Source organism: Mercenaria mercenaria, chromosome 6 (genome assembly GCF_021730395.1).
Source record: "Mercenaria mercenaria strain notata chromosome 6, MADL_Memer_1, whole genome shotgun sequence".
In the NCBI taxonomy this organism is placed as follows: Eukaryota; Metazoa; Mollusca; class Bivalvia; order Venerida; family Veneridae; genus Mercenaria; species Mercenaria mercenaria.
The window spans coordinates 74,060,037-74,074,862 of NC_069366.1; positions in this window are offsets into that span (position 1 = coordinate 74,060,037).

Below are 14,826 nucleotides of genomic sequence, written 5' to 3' on the forward strand. Positions count from 1 at the left end.
ACTTTTTAAGTTTAGACTTAACCTCTCCAAGGAGCTAGAAAATTCAACTGGAGCATCTATTTATTTTACGCATCAATTACTCATTCACGGAAATCTTTTGTTTAAAAAACATAATAAATAACCAAGTGAACATAGATGACTTTAAAATACATCAATCTGTTTTATTAAGAAAACGTACCCGGGCCAAATACGAAACTAACTCTTTAGGTCTTAAAAGGGAAACTATCTTCTTAACTCTTAAAAGGGACATAACTTTATTAATGATAGAACATGCACATTCAATCTGAGATCAACACACTGCACGATTTTTGTTTCGATTGACGTCACACATCCTCATGGCAATTTTCTAGTTCGTGTTGGAGAAAGACTCCAGATCTCCAACGAGCATTATGACTGGCAGGAGCTTCTGATTTCAATGTATACATTACGTAACATGCTTTTCTAATTTTCATTAATCTATGTTAAAATAACGCATGTGTTTATTTGTATTATAAACATGTATCGTTTGCAATAAAATATGTTTAAACTGGGCATTACGAGAGGTAGGAGCGAGAAATCTGGATAGAATCGTCGACCTCCCACTAGCAAGATTGATGGCTCTTTTACACTTACGGGTTTAACAGTATATCATAAAACCTATGAAATTAACAAATAACATATTTTCCAACAACCTATCTGTCCAATACATTCTTTACTCTTCTGTTCCATAGAATTGGATACTTACAATATCCCGCTTTGAAAAAACAATGACATTTGTAAAGAAATTAAAGTAAACACTTGTCTAAAAGTATTTTTAATCTACTTACGTAAAGTTTAAACACTTAGACATTGTTGCAAATACATCAAAATGATGGCATGTAACAGCATTTTAAAACTAATGAGCTTTTAAAGGCGTAAACTGTCCAGAAGTGTGGGCCCTTCATGCAATTCAGTCCCTACAAATATGAGTAAATTGAGAATGGTTTTGTAGAATAATAATGTTTTATATGCTGTTTAATTACCTTGTAAAAAATTCTTTCTTTCTATGATTTGATGATCTTTGAACTTTTTTCTCGAAACATGGACATAACTCTTCAGGATATTCCGCAAATTGAAATTAGGCGTAAAAAATTTGTTTCCGGTATCCCGACCTACCCTAAATTTTTGGCCCGACTCTAAATGTTGTTTTTTGGGGGGGTCTTGGAGATTTTTTTTCAACTTTTTGACAAAAAGTTGCAAAACTGCACTTTTTATGCTTTAAACATGGTCAGTAATGTTAGAAATCAACTTTCTGATGCTCTAAAGGCATAACCCCCTTTTTGTATTCATTTTTTGACACAAAAATAGTTTCCGAAAAATCTCCCTTAATGAAAAAGAAACCCCCAAAAAATTTCCCGACCTACCTACCTACCCTAATTTTTTTGAGCATTTTACCGGAAACAAAGGATTTCTTTAAGCCTTAGCTATTTATGTGAAAAAAAAAAACAGCTTGGGAATGCAAGGACATAAAAATTAAACTAGAGCTATTACTAAAGGTGATGAATGTGGCCCCGCACACACTGGCGTAGTATATTGTAATTTGATACACACAATATTGCATAATTATGTAGACTGTATGTATATAGACTCTATTTACATAAATTGTGAGATTAGGCGCGCACAAGATTGCATATACATAGAGATAGTACCTTAATACTTAGATTATGAAAAACAATAAGAAAAATAATTATTGGTCACTGATAAGTCTTGATTTGATCATTTTGAAGCATGTTAGTTTAAACTGTATTTATTTCCACAAATTGTATATACAAACATGAGTACTATATTGAAATTAACAAAGTTTGATAAAAAGACATACATCAATCAAAATAGTACAAACAAACAAACAAAGAAATTTTCAATCGAATGGATTGGAAAACAAGCTACTTAAAACTTATATGAATTCCGCTCCATAAGAAAAACAGAGGTTAGATGAAGAATAGTAACTAGGCTGTGTAAGTATGTGTATCATGTTGTGTTAATCGGAATATGAATGTGAAAAATAAATGCATAATGCAAAGTTTTTGTGTGTGTGTGTTTTTTTGGGGTGGGTTTTTTTTATGTTTTTTTGTTTGTGTGTGTGTGTGTGTGTGTGTGTGTGTGTGTGTGTGTGTTTTAATGGTGATTGAAGAATTAACGAGCATTTTTATGCTATTGTCTCTCGTCGTCGTTTGGGGGTGGGAGAGGGGAGATGTTGATTGTCGCAGCTTATGTACTGAATCTATTTGTTGAGATGATAAATCGTTGAACGTCAGTGAATAGGGAAATATTATGTTGATAAGATAGATGTTCATCACCATACAGTAGATTGTTAAGAGTTAAAGCGCATTGGAGATTGGAAAATATGTCAGTTCGAAGATTTTGGTATTTTCGACAATGGAGCAGATAATGGTCGACAGTTTCTATCTCACCACAATCACATCTAGCGGTGTTTGTGATTCCTCGGCGGTTGAGGTCATAGTTAAGGGAGCTACAACCTAGACGTAATCGAGCATGAAGAATTTGGCCTTTTCTGGATCCAGCATTAAATAAAGGATTTGATTTCGGTAGGTTTTTATTCAGATTTGATTTGAAGGCATTGACTGAAGGAGATGATTTGATATGTTGAGGAAGTAAGTTCCAGTCGTTTATTGTCTTAGGAAGAAAGGAAGATTTGTATGAATGTGACTGGCAGAGGATATTTCTGATGTTTCTTTGATTAATTCTAGTATTGATATTATGTTGGTTTTCAGGAATTAGTGAAGACAGGTAGGCGGGTGATAGACCATTGACCATTTTATAGAACAAAACAAGGCGATGTTTTTTTCGTCGTTCTGTCAGAGGTTCCCAACCGAGATCGAATAAGAGTTTCTGGATGTTACAGAGTTTAGTGGCACCGGTGACTATACGTGCAGCCTCGTTCTGGACGGCCTCGATTTCATTCTTAAGAGCTTCTGTACTGTTGTCCCAAACAACATCAGAATATTCCAGGATTGGACGAATAAATGAAAAGTACATTCGTTCGAGACTTTGTCGATTTAATAGAAATTTAAGGGATCTCATTATTCCAATTCGTTGCCAAGCTTTTTTCAAAGTAATAGATATATGTGAAGACCATTTTAGATCCGAGGAAAAGGTGAGACCGAGATGTTTGTGTTCAGTCACTTCAGTGATTGGTATATTGTTCATATATAATTGAGGATGATTGGGTTTGTAGAGTTTTCTTGAAAAGATCATGGATTCTGTTTTTGATGGGTTGAATGTCACAAGCCATGCTTTGGACCAAGAGTGTATAGTTTCAAGATCAGTGTTCAGAGTGGTACTGGCTAAAGCTGGATCATCTACGATGATATAAAGACTAGTATCATCTGCAAAAAGACGAATTTTAGAACCGATGTTTGAAACAATGTCGTTAATGTATGTTAGGAATAACAAAGGTCCTAGAATAGATCCTTGCGGGACACCAGCGTTGATTGTCGACCAAGAGGAAAATGCATTTGCGTACACAACTCGCTGCTTACGCGTGGAAAGGTATGAGGTTATCCAGTCAAGAAGTAAGCCCTTAATACCTAGAGAGGATAGCTTATGAAGAAGTCCGCGATGCCACACCCTGTCGAAGGCCTTTGAAACGTCACAGAACACGGCTCGAACTTCTTTGCCGTTATCGAGAGCATTGCAGATGTCGTTATGAAGATATACCAGTTGGTTCACTGTAGAGTCACCTTTGATAAAGCCTGATTGAAGAGAAGTAAGAAGATTGTTTTGAGTGAGATAGTTGTAGAGATATTTGTGAATACACCGTTCCATAAGTTTGCCTATGCAGCTTAGAAGGGAGATTGGTCGATAGTTCGAAGGTTTTGAGGGATCTGATTTTTTAAAAACTGGAGTAACGTTTGCTAGTTTCCAGGATGAGGGGAAGAAGGAATGCGACAATAACTTATTGAAAAACTTGGAAAGAGGTTCAGAAAGTTCTGCCTTACCTTCTCGAAGAAGTTTAGGGCTGATGAGATCAGGACCACATGCTTTAGATGGATCAATGAGGGATATAGCATCAGAGACGTCTGTTGGTGTAATAAGAATATTCGTTAGGGTAGCTGTAGTAGAGGATGGGCATGGTGGCAAAATTTCATTAGTGTCATCTATGGTGGATTGTGAGCAAAAGAAATGGTTAAGGAGTTCTGTCTTTTCTTGGTCTGTAGATGCTTGTGTATTTTGGTCTTGTAGCGTTGGAATTGTCTGAGCTGTTGTTTTATTTGTTAGTTTTTTAGCAGTTTTGAACCAAAGTTTCGCTGTTATTGTGTTTGAATTTACTTGTTCAATGAGTTTATTTTGTAGTATTTGTTTTGATATTCGTATTAGTTTTGTAACCTCGTTACGTATTGTTTTAAACATTGTCCAAGCTTGTTCAGTTTTAAGTCGTTTTGCTGTTTTGTGTAACTTCTTGCGCTTCCTAATAGCCTTTCTTATCGTGTTATTTAGCCAAGGAATGTCGTTTGGTCTTATTGTGACTGTTTTATTTGGAATTGATTGTTGTGCTGCAGTTAATATTGCGTGTGTGATGTCTTCAGTGGCTTTGTTAAGGTCAGTGTTTTCTATTATGGTGTCCCAGGTAGTATTATGCAGTATTGTTTTGTATTGATCATAGTTACCTTTGTCGTACAACCATACTTTTCTTTTGAATGTAGTATTTATAGGTTTGTCTAGTTTAAGAACAGCAACAATAGGGCAGTGAAATCGAATCATGTCAGGAATGAATGGATCGGCAACAAAGCTTGTTAGTACATGATTATTATTTTTAACAAAAATGAGATCAATAAGAGAGGATGAGTTTTCTGTGAAATGTGTTGGTGATGAAATTAATTGTTCTGCCTGGTAAGAGGAAATTAGATTTGATATCTTGTTTGTCTGAGTGTTTAGGATGTTGATGTTAAAGTCACCAGCAACTAGGATATTATCACAAGGTTGGTTAAAAGCTTGGTCTATGGACTGTTCAAGAAGAAGCCATTGCTGATTATTTGAATCCGGAGGACGATAGATGCCTCCTACAAGAATGACACGATGTCTGAAATTTATTTCAAGCCAGAGAGCCTCTATTCCAGCAACAGAAAGGTCGTCACGATGTTTGGCGAGAAGGCCATCTCGAATGTAGATAGTGACTCCTCCACCTATGCGATCATTACGATCACAGCGAAACGGTGTTTGAAAGTTAGGTATAAGAAGATCGTCATTTGATATTGCAGGAGATAGCCAGGATTCTGTGAAGATAAGAATATCGTAAGGCTGAGCTTCTATTTCTAAAATGCCAATTTTAGGCTTGAGACTTTGAATATTTAGATGCATAACAGAAAGACCACTTTGCAATATTTCACTGTATGCGGATAAAGATGAGTTTTCTGATGAAATTGTACTATTGGGTCCTGGATGTGGGTGTACATTTCCAGAGATTATGAGAAGTAGAGGCAACAGTTGAGAAGATATGTATGTTCGAATGAAAGTACTGACCGTAACAGAATGTACATGTATGTTTAAGTGATTGCATAAGAAAGTGTGACTGGATGGCGCTTTTTGTTTGAGTCATGAATTTCCATGATCAAGGAGGCTGATATGTGATTAATATCTGTAGTTTAGCCACCAGTCTTAGATAGAGGTATTTTGCTGCAATAGGGCGGATCCGCCCCTCCGACGACGAGAGAATGGAACGTGCATAAATTACAAGTTTTAAACTAATTAGTGAAAGACGTGTAAAAATGAATATGTACAATCGAGAGTTCATGTTAATTTCCGAAACATTTGGTCATCGCCATTGAAACTTAACTGCTTAATGTATGAAATAAGATTCTGATCTTTACAGTTGCGAATATGTGATACGTTGTCTCACATGAAGTGTTGGTACCTATGGTTCATTGGCTAGTTATAGACTGTAAATACTTTATAGACCTTAGAGATGTTTAAAAAAAAAAAGGAAAAAAAGACAATAATTTATATACGAGTATAAAATGGGAGATTACTCCAGCAAGCATAATGAGACGGTGTTACGAGTATTCTCCCTTATATTGTACACTTGCTTACAACGAGAAATTTTCGTTTGATTAAAGCTACGTAACCGTTCAGTATTGATAACTTTTTAATTTGAGATCGTAGTGATACATGTAAAGGCATAATGCAAGTTATTCCAACGAAATCAATGTTCCAAACACTGCAGTTCTTGCACGAAAAGAAATTGCAAGACTGCCGTTGGAAATATTAACGTACTTCGAGTAGATGTTTGTATAGATTAGATTAACATTTTCAGTTCAAAGTATGTAGTGAATCGCGCTATTTTAATTTCGGGCTAATTTTAAGAGACCCTTGCTTGAAATAGGCAAGAGATGTTTAAAAATAAAGGTGTTTTTTTTTTAAGAAACTTGAATTATTAGCTCGCTAGCATTACGGCTATTTAATGTATACATACTACATGTGTATTAGAAGATAAATGTTGAAAAGTTTTTGCGCATGATAATCATGCATGGTTTTGTAGGAAGTCAGTATTGGTGTAGTAATGACATAAAGTTTGACAATTAGTTTAATACAGAAGCATGTTACTTAAGATTTTCTGAAACTTCTTATTTAATTTCCATGTAGCTGCTCATGCAGGTAGTCCTTGATAAATATTAAATTCAAGATGATACCCGGATCATTGCGGCAAGAACTTATCTATCTCAATGCAAAACAGTTGCATTTGTTCTGCAGGATTTTTTTCTAAGTCCAAAAGGGGGCATAATTTGGCCAAAATGCAGGTCGGAGTTATGGGACTTTATTCTTTCAACTAGTGTTATAACCCAGAAGACACATGAAAAGTTTCAATTCAATATCTGCATTAGTTTTGGAGATAGGAACTTGCATTTAAAACTTTAACCATGATTTTCCAAGACGAAAAGGGGTCATAATTTGTTCAAATTACATGTCAGAGTTATGGGACTTGACCCAGTGAGGTTGGCAATTGACCTATATAAAGAAAAAAACAAGTTATAAAGATATGCCTTTATATGATAGCCATATGTACTTGCATGCAAAACTTTAACCAAGGTGTGACGCCGACGCCGGCGCCAGGGTGAGTAGAATAGCTAGACTATTCCTCGAATAGTCGGGCTAAAAACGTCAAAGCTTTATTACGCTAGTGCAATACCAAATATTATGAAATGGATTTATCTCACTCCCGCGATGTCAAACATTTGATGAAACCTGGTATTTAATTTATTTTTACTTACATGCTCTGATCGGCACGTATGGGCATTTCGTCACAAGACCTTTTCATCTATCAATCAATGTTTGAAGACGTAGACAGGTGCTGTCTTTGGTCCGACTACGCTGCAATAACACAAGACAAACAGATTAGTTATCCGTCGTTAGAAATTTATTTTTCGAATTCCGTAACAAAAGTATAGTTGTTTAATGTCAATCTTAAGACAATTGGCACTGCATGAATTTATCGTGTGCAACTTTTCGTTTACAAGTATGTCCCTTACGCAAAACTAAGACCCATTCTATTGCCGGCTCGCTCAGTAGGAGAGTGTAAATTGTACTCCAAACCCAAAGGTCCAAGATTCGAACTTTGTAAGGAGCTTGATTTGACCGCGGCAATCATCTACGAAAGATTATTTGTTAAAAATTTAGGCATCTGTTACAAAAATATACCCAGCTATGATCTGAACGTGTCAGAAATCGTGTTTGTATTTATTTTTTCATCGAAGTTTAGAACAAAATGTTTACGGTTAAAAGTTCCAATCAAGGACAATCTTGGACAAAATCACAGCTTCAAAAATTTACATTTTGTTGTGTAATGAGTTTTTTTTTCATATTTTGTTTTGATAGCCAAAGAGCAGTGTGTCATAAAATACGGTTTAAAGCTACATTACCTCCCCAGCACTTGTGCAACTCAGACAAAACTGGTACGCCTTGCTAGTCCTTTCCTTACCCAATCTGTTTTTACTCGATACTGGTTAAAACCGCTGACGCCATCTGAAAGGTTCAAATTAGTCTACATAAATAACTTTTACATGACTTGTTACATATATCAACGTACCATAGTATACATTTATAGGAATGCCTTGCCGGTCAATAGTAAAACATATTGCCCGATGTTCGACAGAAGACATATGAGAATTTAGAGTTTTCAAATTTTGACTGTAGCCTGTTATCTGGTCATATAGCATAAACTATGGACCGATGCTTTATAGAGAAAATCATGTAATCATACATAGTCACTGAATGTTTTACCGGACAATAATTGTTTAATTGCACAACATCTGAAATATCCCAGGGAGAGTGCAGATCTAAGGATCTCCTGTTCCCCGTTGTGATGTTTTAAAGATACGTCGTGTCTGAATGTAGAAATTGGCAGTTACTTGTGCTATTACAGATTCTAGGGACACTGGTTACACTTATTGTACTGAGAAACTGTTGGACAAGAGCTGTCCGTAAGACAGCGCGCTCCGCTATTCTGCGATTTGACAGTAAAATGAATATATGTCTCAAAAAGAGACCTCTACTTTTAAAAGGAAGATGTACCAAGGGGCATAATTCTGTCAAGAACACAAATTAGGGTCATTGGGATTGTTACCACACATGATGATGATGGTAAAGATCTTTTGAGTTTCAATTCATTATCTTCCATAGCACCAAAGTTATGTCCAGAGTATGAAAGGAACATAATTTGGTCAAAAATATAAATCAGAGTTATTGGAACTGTTACCACATATGCAGATGATAACGATAAAGATACATTTTAAGTTTGAAGTCTTTATCTTATGTTGTACTAAAATTATATCCAGAAAGCGAAGATTGCCAAAAAAAAAACATTAAGTATGAAAGGGGCATAATTCTGTCATAAATACAATAAGAGTTAGAGGGATTGTAACCACATATGCAGATGATGATTATGAAAAATAGTTTGAATTTCAAGTCATTATCTTTTAATGTACCAAAGATATGTCTATAAACAAAGCTTTCAAAAAATAACATGAAAATAATTCCAAGTATAACAACTTTGCGATCTTGACCTTGGGTATAATGGGCCTAGCTCCTGCGCATACTTTGTTTGTACGTTGGACAATGTTTATGTGAACTTACAGTAAGATAAAAGCAATAGTAACAAAGATATGACAGAGAAGCAAAGGTTGCGCAAAAACTTTAACCTTAAAAATAACCAAAGTATAACACCTTGGTGACCTTGACCTTGTGTATAATGGGCACAGCCCCTGCACATACTTTGTTTGTATGCTGGACAATGTTTATGTGAACTTACAGTAAGATAAAAGCAATAGTAACAAAGATATGACAGAGAAGCAAAGGTTGCGCAAAAACTTTAACCTTAAAAATAACCAAAGTATAACACCTTGGTGACCTTGACCTTGGGTATAATGGGCCCAGCCCCTGCACATATTTTGTTTGTATGCTTGACAATGTTTATGTGAAGTTACAGTGAGATATAAGCCATAGTAATAAAGACATGACAGAAAAAACAAATTGCCGAAAAACTTTAACCTTAAAAATAAACCAAGTATAACACCTTGGTGACCTTGACCTTGAGTACAATGGACGCAGCCACTGCGCATACTTTGTTTGTATGCTGGACACTGTTTATGTGAAGTTACAGTAAGATATTAGCTATAGAAACAAAGATATGATAGAAAAACAAAGGTTGCCGAAAAACTTTAACCTTACAAATAACCTAAGTATAACACCTTGGTGACCTTGACCTTGGGTATAATGGGCCCAGCCCATGCACATACCTTGATTGTATGCTGGACAATGTTTTTGTGAAGTAACAGTAAGATATATGCAATAGTAACGAAGATATGACAGAAAAACAAAGCTTGCCGAAAAATTTTGACCAAGAAAGGTCACGCCGACGCCGGGGCGAGTAGAATAGCCCCCTATTCTCCGAATAGTGGAGCTAAAAATAGCTTCGAACACATTTTTCCTCTAGGTTTGAAAGTTTTTGCTGTAACCCAGCAACCTGTATCTAAAATGTTATTTAAGATACATTTGTGTGTTCGCAATATGATATGTAATATTGCATGCACAGACGGTTATCGACTGAACACTATTTTCGTTGTTTGAAGGCCGAGTGTTTGAAACTTGTCAGGAGAAGCATTACAAGCAGAGCCTGCACAGTCCTTTAGCTGGATAAGACTACAATTTAGAATCACACCTTGTTTTTAACAAGTTTTAAATTAATCAAGTAATAACTTACCTGCTCATATGAAACATGCTGCTATCAAGCCGTCGCCGGCATTTCTCACTGTTTCTTCTGCATCATATTCTAACCTTTAGCGAGTCAGCTACTTTTCCACTCGCCAAACTATGTCCAACTTTTTGACATGTGAGCGATATCTCACATAAAGCTCGTGCAGGTTTATTGGTCAATGCTGGGACAATTCAACGGACTATTGTAGCCTCCGGGCTTCGTAACTCTGTAACAAAGGTCATAATAAAGTGTGCGTTCACGTCAATACAACACAAAAGCAGCATTAAAATGGTTATAAATCGGGATCTCGGGGTTTTTAAGTCAAGTTACCTATACTGACTATATTTTTACACCGCAAATTGTGTGTGTGTGTGTGTGTGTGTGTGTGTGTGTGTGTGCGTGTGCGTGTGTGTAAATACTGCTACCCGGATCGGTGTATATGGCAATTTAATTCCAAGAAGCGAAAGAAAAACAACTTACAGTTTCTTCGAAGATTTTTCAAAAACTAATATAAAACTGTCCATATAAAATCCAGACAAATCCATGCTATGAAAGGATGTGTTTTAACGATTTATTAGACACACATGGCTGACATCAGAAAGAGAATTAAAATGCGCATGGGTTTTTCATGCAATACATGTTATGTCTTTGCTCACAAACACATTTACAGGTGCGTAGCAAGTCGGGCATTTTACTATGGTGACATATTTCTGCACATGGTGTTGTTCCTTCTTTTCCTTATTTGTTTTAAAATATTTACACATAAGCCTAATGTTTTACAAACCTGAAACCAACCTGGACTATTCAAAACAGATAAGCATGCAGGTAATTTTATTAAATCAGTTATAATTCTCGGAACTTGCTACAATCCGATTACGAGGTCATACGTGTTTACACGTTTTCAAAACAAATTTTCTCTACTTGCAAAATCACCTTTCTACTTTTTGATTATGTTTTGTTTTAATTTGAGCTCACGTTTTTCTTATTCAAGACACACTAAAATATGGAACCCTGAGTTAAGGTTACAAAACGCAATCTTTAAAGTTTACAAACATGATGTTTACGAAAACGAACTGTATTCCATATTCAATAATTTGATAACACCCCTTTAAAGAAACCTACATATGGTATCTGATATAAGTTTTTTTTTCAATTGTTTATTTATTTTTGGGGAGAGTGATGAAATATAGCAATATATATAGTAAATGACAGTTTCAAAATGCTTCCGAGTTTTAAAACTGCGCTCGAACACAACTAATCAGATGTTTCAGATCTTAGACTGGTTATAATCTCACATTCTGATTGGTTGTTTGAATGTACCAATAGCAATGTTGCATTCTGGGACAGGTATCCATACTCACAAGAAATACCTCGAATCTGTATCGTGATTCTTATTGTATATCGTATTTCGCCTCCCCTGTCGCACAAATTTCTCACAACTCTCTCCAAAATCATGACATTTGGTCGAGTGCTTAATGCTGCCCTCCCTTTAGATGGTTCAGCATATCCTTTGGAAGCATAGAACTCATGCCGAAAAGTAATACCAGACTCGGTTTGAATGTATCTCGGTTCTCGACAGGTTTTAAAAAGTGTTCCCCTCCTTTAATACAACCGAACATTGAATGGACTCCTTGATCTCGAGTTTCGTATATCGTTTAAGCTTTTTAACATAAAAAGAAGTAGGACTTTGGTCTTTCAATTTTTAATACAATGTTCCTCCGCATTTGCCTTTTACCACTGCCTTGAATTCAGAGAAAAAAAAATCACAGAACGCTTCACTCTCAAGAGGAGATCCGCATATTTTCTTCACTATTCATTAGCTAATGGAATCGGGAGTAGTCGGGCAAAGTCGTTATTATCCGTGGAGTGATCGGAACTTTTCGTCAGAAATCGGAATATAAATATAATTTCGAAATGAAACTTTGTTTTTGCAAAAGGATAATTGAATCCATTAATTATCTCGGTAAAAAGTTGTCATATAATGCTTAAAGGTAAAGAAAATCCATTTTGGGGAAAACATTTCACGGATGGCAGAAGCTAGGGTCCGGTTACCAGACCTTTAGACCCGGGGTCTAGAGGCACGTACCGGACCCCTAAACAACCCGTGTTTTGTGTGTGTGTGTGTGTGTGTGTGTGTGTGTGTGTGTGTGTTTTTGTTTGCTTTTTTTTTCGTTGTTTTAAATACATTGTAACTGACTGAACAAATGCATTTGATAATCTAAAGACACGATCACGAATTTAATAATTTATTAATAGTAGTTAGCCAATGCGCGTATTTATCAATTTTGTGTTTTTCTCTGGATTGAAGGTAATAAATTTATGCTTTTCTAAAGTAAGTAACAGTAACTTACGGAAGTCGGCAACTTATTATTAAATTTTATATTCAATAAATCTCAAACCCAATTAAATGAGAGTTGTTTACAAGAATATTTACAAACAAGAGCTGTCAGTTGACAGCGCGCTCGACTATTTTAGTGCTTGTCGATAAAACAAAAGTTTTGTTAGTAAAACATAACTGCTTTCCTTGGTAGAGATGTTGATAATAAAGAAGTAGTTTAAGTTTCAGGTGAATACCTTTGATAGTTTTCATTATATTGAACTTTAAAGGGGATAGCTGTCTTAGGCGGGAATGTTGATAAAAATAAGTCAAGTTTCAACTCAATACCTTATATATGGTATTCAAGATATTGGACTTCACAAAACTTTAACCAAAATTTCCAAGTTAAAAATGGGGCATAAATCTGTTAAAAATCAAAGTAGTTCTGTGGATCGTTTTCCCTGACGGACCTATTGCAATTAAAGATGTATTTCAAGTTTCAAGTCATTACCTTTGAGAGTATTCAAGATATTTGACTTTACAATAAAAAATTAACCAATATTGTAAGCCGAAAAAGGGCAGTAATTCAGCTAAAATGCTTGATAGAGTCGCCTTCTCCTCTTTAAAAGTTGGGAACATGTTGGTAAACAAGTATGCAAAATATCAAAGCAATATCTCATTAGACTTTGAAAATATTTGGGGTGATTCGCAAACTTTAACATTCTGATAAGCATATTCTAAGTCGAAAAGGGGCCATAATTCAGTCAAAATACTTGAAAGAGTTGCCTACTCCTGTTTACAGATTGGGGTCATGTTGGTAAACAAATATGAAAAATATCAAAGCAATATCTCAATGGATTTTGAAAATATTTGGGATGGTAAGCAAACTTCAGCATTATGATAAGCATATTCTAAGTCAAAAAGGGGCAGTAATTCAGTCAAAATGCTTGATAGAGTTGCCTACACCTGTTTACAGATTGGGGTCATGATGGTAAACAAGAATGTAAAATATCAACGCAATATCTCAATGGACTTTGAAAATATTTGGGGTGATACGCAAACTTTAACATTATGATAAGCATATTTTAAGTCGAAAAGGGGCCTATTCAGTAAAAATACTTGATAGAGTTGCCTACTCTTGTTTACAGATTAGGGTCATAATGGTTAACAATACGGCTAACCAGGAAGCCCCACATCAGTCAAGCAGAAGGGAAGGCCCGCAAGAAGCTTGCCATGATGCGCAAACTTGCTGGAACAACGTGGGGAGCAAATGAGCAAATACTCAAGACAGTATATCAGGGAACAGTGAGACCCCATTTAGAGTATAGTTCAAGTGCCTGGTCCACTAATGCCAAAATTAACCAACAGGCTTTAGACAAGGTTCAGAACCAAGCATTGCGGATCATGACAGGTGCTACAAAGTCTACACCAATCTCCTTCATGGAGAAGCTAACAGGCACACAGCCGTTACAAGACAGAAGACATGCAAAAGTTCTGCTTCAAGCAGAGAAGTTCAGGTCTTTTCAAGACCATCCCATGAAAGCCAAGCTAGATGGCTACACCAAAAATCGGCTCAAACGTAGCAGCTTCGTTCATGAGCAAAGAAACTCAACCAAAAGTTCAAAACTGAGCTGAACATACCAACGACTTCCCTAGGTAGTGAAGACATTATAAACCCATTATCGAATGATCTGTCCTGAGTGACAGTGAGACTTGCTGTTCCTCGTCTTGACCGCGGGAAGCAAGAGGATGAAAGCATTCGGAAGAGCCTCAAACTTGCTATGATCAATGAAGACTATCCTCCGGAATCATGGACTCTTGTCTATACAGACGGATCAGCCACATGCGCCGTCAAAGATGGAGGAGCAGGAGTTTTCATTCAATACCCATCTGGCAAGAGAGAAACACTACATGCAGCCACAGGATGCTTTTCATCTCCTTGATCTGTCTGAACAAGTGATGATGGTCAGGCTCCGCTCAGGGCACAACAAGCTCAATGCTCACATGTACAAGAAATACAGACTGGCATCGTCGCCAACTTGTCCATGTGGTGAGGAAGATCAGACTGCGGAGCATATACTTCAGATATGTAAAAGGCATTACCAGGAGCGAGCTGCGACTTAGCCGATAGATACCTCAATCCACCAGAAATTGTATGGAGGCATTGAGGATCTGCGGCAAACCACAAGTTTCATCGAAGCTACTGGTCTGAAAGTGTAGTCGCGTACGAGAAGAAGAAGATTAACTTCTATATGAGAGAACAAATTGGACCTCTGTCACTGAC